Source organism: Suncus etruscus, chromosome 1 (genome assembly GCF_024139225.1).
Source record: "Suncus etruscus isolate mSunEtr1 chromosome 1, mSunEtr1.pri.cur, whole genome shotgun sequence".
NCBI lineage: Eukaryota > Metazoa > Chordata > Mammalia > Eulipotyphla > Soricidae > Suncus > Suncus etruscus.
The window spans coordinates 145152956-145161459 of record NC_064848.1 but is presented as its reverse complement, the minus strand read 5'-3'; positions in this window follow the sequence as shown (position 1 = coordinate 145161459).

The window sequence follows — 8504 nt, the reverse complement described above, 5'->3', positions numbered from 1 at the left end:
TTTTCTAAATGAAAGAAGCCAGATGCATAGATAAATTTATGCAAGAACCTCTGTAGAAAAAGAGTGGAGAGCAGTCCTAGAGACAGAGAAGAGAAATGTGCAACTGGGGGCTAAAGGGAGATAGGAAACGAGGCGCTGCATTTGTTTTTCTACAAATAGGAGTTAATTTTTAGTTTTATTATATCTTATGTCACATAATTTAATAGAATTTATGGTTTTGATAAACAGTTATTGTACCTTCACCATTATCAACGTGTCCCCAACCATCCACTATTGTCCTTATATCTCTTCTAGTTCACTGAGAGTTGGTGTTCAATGGAGACATGGATTTAGCTTGGGGAGATAGACAGAAACAGGGTGGTGATGGTTCCAAAACACCTCAGACCACCACACTGGCCACTGAAAGGTGATTAAAAGGCTCAGAGTTGTGTTATATAATATTTACACCAAAAAAGAGAGGAGAAATGCATCCACCAAAACTCCATATGCTAAAATTAAGTAAGAAGAGGATCAATATTATTATTTCTTTAGCTGTCAAGTCATCCTTTTACCTATGTAATTTTGGAAGGTTTTAATTTTTTAATGGGATCAATATTATTGATTTTTCCTTCAGTCAGAGGCACCTGTGTGTCTGGATGCTGCACTGTTCCCTTTGCAGTAAATGTTTGTTGTTGGGTCAGCAGGGAATTTCTTGTATAAATTTTTTATTTGGATGAATATTGTCTGGAAGCACTATTTCTCTTGATTTCTGATATCTAGGGATCTTCTCAAATATTGTGACAGAAATAACTATAACCACTGTCTCACTTCTGACAGCTCAAATTCTGTTTCCTTCCTAATGAGATTCAACCTCATTTTGCTTCCTCGTGTCTGTACAGAAAAACGGAACCCCCCAAAATGGTGCTTCACTATCATCCAAGTGATGCTTCTATTTGCAATCTTTACTGATATTCTCTGGATTCCTCTCTTAGGAGGTTCTTGACTGGTTCCCATGCCAGTTCCTCTTTCATCCAAATCCTGTTGTGCCCTAAAATCTTTCTGCCCATGACCCAACATAACCTTGTACAAAAGGCCCCAATGAACTCTTGTTTCCAGCTGTGTTTTTCCTCTTTTGGAGCAAGCGATTTCTCGTGATCTCCTGAGCTGTAATCTCAGCAGGCTGGGATAACCTGACACTCCCTTTGGTCTGAAACATAAGTTACTTGTTTTCCAAATCTCAGAGCTGGGCTGTCACAAATTCTCTGACCACTTCCTCTGTAGCTTGGCCCAACTCTAAAATAATTCGTAACACACAGGGAAGAAGAGATACCATGACAAGAGTGAGTTGGAATTTCAGGCAAAAAGTAGAGATCTGACATCAAGCCACCAGTGCCATCTTGCTAAGAGGATTAGACCCCCAAGACAGAACAAATCTCAGGCAGAAGTTTGTAAACTTCACATGAGGCACACTGAGTAGTATACACAGGACTTTAAGTGATAGGTTTCTTCCTAGCATCACACACCATTGTCATTAGAAGTTCTCACTAAGTAGACTTAGTTAATGGAGTGTCAAGTAAATGTAAGGAAAACTGCAAGTCCAACTCTGTCCCTGAGAAATTTGGTGCCATTAAATGAGCTCTCTCAATTTCAGCAACTTTAGGCAATAACAAAACCAATAATGGCCTGGGTTATTTCAGAGGGAAGTAGATACAAACAAACCACAGCCCTCATCCTATGAGCTCATCAGCCCAGCTCCTCAAAGTTATTATGAGGATGAACAATACCTAACAGGAATGAACCAAAAATTAGATGTGAAATTATTATAGAAACCACACAAGCTCAACAAACAAAACTAAAACAACTACTCAACTAGCAATATATAGCTTAGTAGACCTTCAGACAACCCCATTGTGAAATATGAGATTTACAAATTTTCTTTTAATAACTTTTTTCAATAATTCCATTTAGATGTGCCAATAAATATTAATTAAATTATTCATATCTGCTAAGGGGCAGGCTTCAGGAAGGTTGGGAAACTGGTGACAAGGGTAGAAGAAATGCTACAAAGGTGATGGGATTGGTTTTGGAACATTGAATGCCAGAAATAACTATTTTGAGAAATTCTGTAAGTCACAGTATCTAAAATAAAGAAATTTAACTAATAATGAAAGAATAATGACAATCTATTTCTCAAATTGAAACAATGATAAGGATTTTCTCACTCTACCTTGGTGATATGCAAAGCATATGGTTCACCATTTTTAGATGACATGTGTTGCAATGGTAACCCCATTCCTTCCCAGGAAGCAAGGACCCAGGCCCTTGGTTTCTGACACACTTTATTCATGGTACCACAAACTACATTGTTCTGAAAAAGTAACATCTGAGTCATGGGACACAGGAGCAAACTGGCTCAGAATATCATTGAGTAGCTTAGGCCATTGTCTTGAAGATAGGCAAGAGCATGTATACCAGGAATTAGATTGCATCAGCATCTCTTTGAAACCCATCTCTGAACCTGAGAAAGAGAAGAGGGCCCAAGAGAACCCTGCCACAAGAAAAGAAGACACAGTAAGTAATAATCCTACAGAGAAAAAAAGTTTTCATGGACCGAATCACCTAACCTCAGTAACAAGAGAGCTTATAAATCCACAGAGCATGAGACCAAATACATCACTACTGAATCTCTCTGACTTCCTTTCTCTATCTCTTACACACACACACACACACACACACACACACACACACACACACACACACACACACCCTTTGTAAATGGTGGATGTTTACAAGTCAAGAAGAGTCCTCTAATACAATGTTAACTGTTGGGATAAATAGATTGAAGAAGTGATTCAATCTTAGTGATTGAATATTTAGTGAAATATGTAATAAAAGAAAATTACTGGATAGCTTTACCTTTATGTGAAGATGGATTACCAGAGCAAATGAACTGGCTAGAAACAAAATTGATTCTGGAAGAAAGGAAGGAAGGAAGGAAGGAAGGAAGGAAGGAAGGAAGGAAGGAAGGAAGGAAGGGAGGGAGGGAGGGAGGGAGGGAGGGAGGGAGGGAGGGAGGGAGGAAGGGAGGGAGGGAGGAAGGAAGGAAGGAAGGAAGGAAGGAAGGAAGGAAGGAAGGAAGGAAGGAAGGAAGGAAGGAAGGAAGGAAGAGAGGGAGGGAGGGAGGGAGGGAAGAAAAAGAGGGAGGGAGGGAGGGAGGGAAGAAAAAGAGGGAGGGAGGGAGGGAAGAAAAGGAGGGAGGGAGGGAAGGAAGGAAGGAAGGAAGGAAGGGAGGGAGGGAGAGAGGGAGGGAGGGAAGAAAAGGAGGGAAGGAAGGAAGGAAGGAAGGAAGGAAGGAAGGAAGGAAGGAAGGAAGGAAGGAAGGAAGGAAGGAAGGAAGGAAGGAAGGAAGGAAGGAAGGAAGGAGGAAGGGAGGAAAAGACACATATCATGTATCATGACATTGTCCTATTCACTCTGGCCACTGGCTTTCATTTTGCCTGTACAGGTTCCTCAGAGGTCCTGAATCATTGACTTGGGGCCTTGATAAATGGGATAAGCCCCTTGCTCAATTCACAGAGGGAAAAAATGAAAAATGTCCTCAAATTAGCCAATAGTTTGTTTCTAACATGAGAAGAAATTTCACGTTTGGAGTGCTATGTTCCTATGGGTTTTATCTTTAAAAATTTGTTTTAACTTAAATGGCTCTGGTCAGGATCTGAGTTAACAGAGAAGTTTTAAAAGTTAGAATGTATTCCTGGCTCTCATTACCTTAGAATGATTAAATGGGGACTTGGCTGGCTGATTCAGATGAGTTGCCAACCCTCTGACTTAGGAAAATGCCAAAACACTTCTGGCTAAATCTGAAAGGCGGTTCAAAAGAAAGGATCAGGAGCCAAGCCAGCAAGTTCCTCAGTGCTGGCCTGATTTTAGGCTTAATCATCAGTGACACCCTGAGGCTAGAGAGGGCACTTTCTCCAGACCCAGCTCTTGCTTTGAGCAGGGAAGCCCAAGGCAACTGCACTCACACCTCCCTTTGTATAGAATGCGGTCTCATGAGAAATGCCGATTTCTCTGGAAGTGATGATATCCAATCAATGGAGAGTCAGAATTTTGGAAGTGGGAATGATAGTACATAGGTAAATACATAACAACCAGATCTCAAAAAATAATGTGTGTATATATATATCTATATGGACATTGTAAACACCAACATGTCTGTTTACAATATATAGTTCATAGACAGTAATTAAATACACATTTCTGACCCTTTAGAGTTGAATTCCCCGCCCCCCCAGAAGGCAATAGTTGGTTTTGCTGGTCTTGTATCACAGGTCCAACTGTGGTTATAATCCAACTAGGATTGTGACCCAAACACCACATTTCTATCTTTTCCCAATAAACTCACTGTCTTTCATCATGATGAGATCTGCTGACGAACTCACATTGTACACATTGTATTTCTTTTGTTTTGTTTTGTTGTTTTTGGGCCACACACTATGATGCTCAGGGGTTACTCCTGGCTATGCGCTCAGAAATCTCTCCTGGCTGGGGAACCATATGGGACGCCAGGGATCCAACCCAGGTTCATCCTGGATCAGCTGCATAAAAGGCTATTGATCCGGCCCCACATTGTATTTCTTTTTGGGGGAGGGTCACACCCATCAGTGCTCAGGGGTTACTCCTAGCTCTCTAGCTCTTTGCTCAGAAAACGCTCCTGGCAGGCATGGGGACCATATGGGATGCCAGGATTCAAACCACTGTCCTTCTGCATGCAAGGCAAACACCCTACCTCCATGCTATCTCTCCAGGCCTCACATTGTATTTCTTAAACTTAATCCTCATTTGCCTTCTGCTCCAGTCAAAACAGACTTTTACACTTTATATGAACAATGAACATTTTCTTCCTGCTGAAGTCTAGACAGTCAACCAAATAATATATCAAGCATTCATTTATAATATTGTCCAATTTCCTTGGTGCAAAGCCTCTCCTTTTGGCCAATTTCAAACTGTCAATGCCACATCTTCAACTGCCTGAGTGAAGAAAAACACAGCTGTATGCTATCACACAGAACTTCCCCTACAGAGATAGAGGGGATATGAAAGCTCAAAAGCATAAATAAAATGTGGCAAAATAAGAAGGCAGTGATGTGTTTTGAATACATATTACTCTGCCTATAAATATATATTTATATATATACTTATGTATATATATGAGGCCAAGTACATAACCATTAATCTCTCTCACATACACACGCACACACAAATACACACACACCTTGAAGATGTTGGATGTCTACAAGTCAAAAAGAATTCTCCCATGAGATGCTAAATCTTGGTACAAAATGGATTAAAGAAGTGATTCAATGTTAGTGATTCAATATTCAGTGAAATATGGAAGTAAAATGAAATTTTGGATGGCTTTACCCTTATGTGAAGAGTTCTACCAGGGATAATCCCTGAACACAGCTGGGTGTGGCCCCCATTTTAAAAAATATGTATATATGGGGGTCAGAGCGGTGGCACAAGTGGTAAGGTGTCTGTCTTGCCCACGCTAGCCTAAGATGAACTGTTCAATCCCTCAGCATCCCATATAGTCCTCCAAGCCAGGAACGATTCCTGAGTACATAGTCAGGAGTAACCCCTGAGTGTCACCGGGTGTGGCCCAAAAACAAACAAACAAAAATATGTATATGTAACTGGAGAGGTAGTAGGTAAAGCTTGGACCATATGTGATTCCCTGAGCTCCACCAGGGAACCAACATCCCCAAATGAGTTTATGAGTTTATATAAATCTTAATCATGACTGCATTTAGCATTCAAATCATAAAATTCCTAACAATGTCATTAGCTCTCAAATGCTGATACAAGATGCCACCAATGAACTGCATACAGGCTGGAGAAGGCAGTAGAGGATCCATGAGCAAAATATGGGGAGACGGGGAATGGGGTGGGGGAGGATGTGAGATCAGTACATGAAGTTCCCTACCCCAAGCCATTCTGTTCTTAGGACTGGGTGTTTAAGGTGAGACTAAGACTAACTATATTCCTAAACAAAGGTGTTCCCCCAATTTCCTCTTCCCAGTAACCTCTTCTTTTGGTATGGAAAAGCCTACCGAGATTACAGGACCTACCCCCACCATGCTGGATTTGGTTGTAGAGAGTAAAAAGAAAGCAATTCTGGCTTTTGGTGGGTGCAGAGGGTGCACATGGCAGAGAGAGGCCATGAAGTGAAAAGCAAAAAGAGAGAGAGAGAGAGAGAACACATGGCGAGAGGCCATGAGAAAAATGCAGACTGGCTCCAATGAATCTCCTCCTGACTGCTTGGTGTATTATTTCTCTGCCACTATCCTGCTTCATCCGACCCATCTGTTTAAGGGGTTAGAAACATGGTGGCACCATGGATTTTTATTTTACAAGGGTGAATCAAAGCTCTGCAGCTTCTGCCTGCCTTTCTGCATCTGACCTATTTTCAAATGCAAAGAAACACGCTGATTGTTCCCCAGTTGCCAACTTGGGCTACTGGTTGCACAATCTTCCTCTCTCCTGACAGACACACCCTCACTTTGGCAGTGATGCCCACAACTAGGCAGGTCCAAGAGAATGACACAGCTGGGGATCATTTGGAAGACAATTAAGGCTAATGAGCTGATTTAGCAAAAGCAGAAAAGGGGGGGGGGGGGCTGGAAATGGCTCTGACTGAAGATCCTGTTCCTTTCTAGCTGGGTGTTCCCTCTTAGTGAGCATGGACTTTGGGAGAAGGTCTCATTTACTAGCAAAATTTAGTATAGGTTTTGTTGGGACCTGAATTCTGAACAAGGAGGGATGCCATTTTGTAAAGGCCATATGGCCGGCTTCTTCTCAGGTTCTGAGCAGGGAGAAGCATCATTTTGTAAGGACCACTTGGTGTAAACTACATGCTAGGTCTTCACAAACCTATTTCCATAGATCCTGTCCCAAGCTACCTGACCAGGTTGTCTATCAGGGAAGGACAAGGGAGAAATAGGAAGACAAGAGCCAGTCATTTTAAGGATCATCAGAAAGCTGGAACTTCCTATATCCCTTCCCTATATAATCCTGATCATGACCTTGGGCAGGGATCATCTCCTTCAGGGGATGACCCCTGGCTGGCCAGGCTGGGGGTTTTGTTGGCAGACGAATTAAAGTATTAAACTTTATTCCAGTTGTGTGGTCTCGTCTTTCTACTCTGGAACCCTACAGGTTTATCTACACCCTGACAGTACTGAGTTCGAGTGGGTTCTTCTAAGGGGGTCGTGGGAATCAGGCTGTTCTATGTGTAGCTGGCAGGAGAATAAGCTGATCAATATGGAAGCGAGATGGATGTGGATTTCCACAGTTAAGCACTTTTCCATGGATCTTGATGACCAAAGATTAATAATGAAACATGACTTTTTAGAGAAAATTCATCAATGACATGTTAACTGTATATTTGACAATAAGTTCAGAACATGAAACACAGGGCCAGAGAGATAGCATGGAGGTAAGGCATTTGCCTTGCATGCAGAAGGATGGTGGTTCAAATACCAGCATCCCATATGGTCCCCTGTGCCTGCCAGGAGCGATTTCTGAGCCTAGAGCCAGAAGGAACCCCTGAACACTGCCGGGTGTCACCCAAAAACCAAAACAAAAAAATAAATAAAAGAACATGAAACACTACACAGTCACTGAAAGGAATCATTTTAATCAGCTCTTACTCAAGAACTATACACCAGTAAGTGACAAAGGAAAGGCAAAGATCATGATCCATATATACTTCTATTCCGATACCTTTCTATATTTCTATAGTATATTTATATTTGTAAAGGCTACAACATATCTTTGCAAGGATACACAAACTATTGGTCATGGTTGGGCTCTGAAAAAGAGAACTGATAAAAGCCAAAGGCAAGAGTGGAAAAGACTCACATAACTCTTTAAAATGTTTTTCATTTGTATCATGCATTTACTTTGGTGGAAGTGAGTTTGGGGGCCACACCCAGCAATGAATGCTCAGGGGCTGCTCTCAACTCTATACTCTGTGGACCATATCCAGTGCCAGGGATCAAACTAGGGTCAGTGGCATGCAAGGCACATAAGCTTTCTACTATCTCTCCCCTCCTTTATGATAAATTATATTTTAGTCATAAAAATATATGACTATTACATGGGGAAGAGATGTTATTTGCCTCTTGTTACAGCCTAATATGATCATTCATCCATGGGGCTGGATTAATAGCACAGTGATGGGGCATTTGCCTTGCACATGGCTGACCCAAGACAGACCCGGTTTGATTCCCAGCATCCCACCTTGTCCTCTGGGCCTGCCAGGAGTGATTTATGAGTGCAAAGCCAGTAGTAATTCTTGAGCACTGCAGTGTGTGCTCCCTCCCCCCAAAAAAGCCCAACCAAACAAAAAATCCATGTAAATTGTATTTTACACTCAGATGTTGTTTCTGGATAAGATAAATTCAAATGCTAAGGAGAAAAAAAAAATTAAGTGCATGGCTACCTTTAAGAGGGCAATAGTT